A 574-nucleotide genomic window follows, 5' to 3' on the forward strand; every position below is an offset into this window, starting at 1 on the left:
GAAGGAGGGGTACACTGTTTTGAAACGCCGCCGTGGCAGCGTTTTTCTGCCATGAGACATGTTTTCGCTGCCATGGCACCGTTTCTTGACCATCATTAGCTAGTTTTGACCCGGTTTCCATGGCGTATGGGCCTTTTTTTCTCCCGGACCTCTCGTACCCGTTCACGTGTCCGTGTACGTGCGTGTCCACGTACCGCCCGTTCACGGGTCCGTGTACGTGTAACGGTCCGTGCACGTGCAGCCCGTTCACGGGTCCGTGTACGTGTGTGTGCGTCGTACGTGTTTTTGCCCAGTTTTCCATGGCGTGCGTCCGGTTCCGTCCACGACGGGCGTCGCCCACTTTTTTCCCGTGTCCACGTACCGCCCGTTCACGGGTCCGTGTACGTGTGTGTGCCTCGTACGTGGTTTTGCCCAGTTTTCCATGGCGCGCGTCCGGTTCCGTCCACGACGGGCGTCGGCCACTTTTTTCCCGTGTCCACGTACAGCCCGTTCACGGGTCCGTGTATGTGTGTGCCTCGTACGTGGTTTTGCCCAGGTTTCCATGTGCGCACGTCACGTTCCGTCCACGACGGGG

This window comes from Aegilops tauschii, unplaced genomic scaffold (genome assembly GCF_002575655.3).
Source record: "Aegilops tauschii subsp. strangulata cultivar AL8/78 unplaced genomic scaffold, Aet v6.0 ptg000434l_obj, whole genome shotgun sequence".
NCBI classification, from domain to species: Eukaryota; Viridiplantae; Streptophyta; class Magnoliopsida; order Poales; family Poaceae; genus Aegilops; species Aegilops tauschii.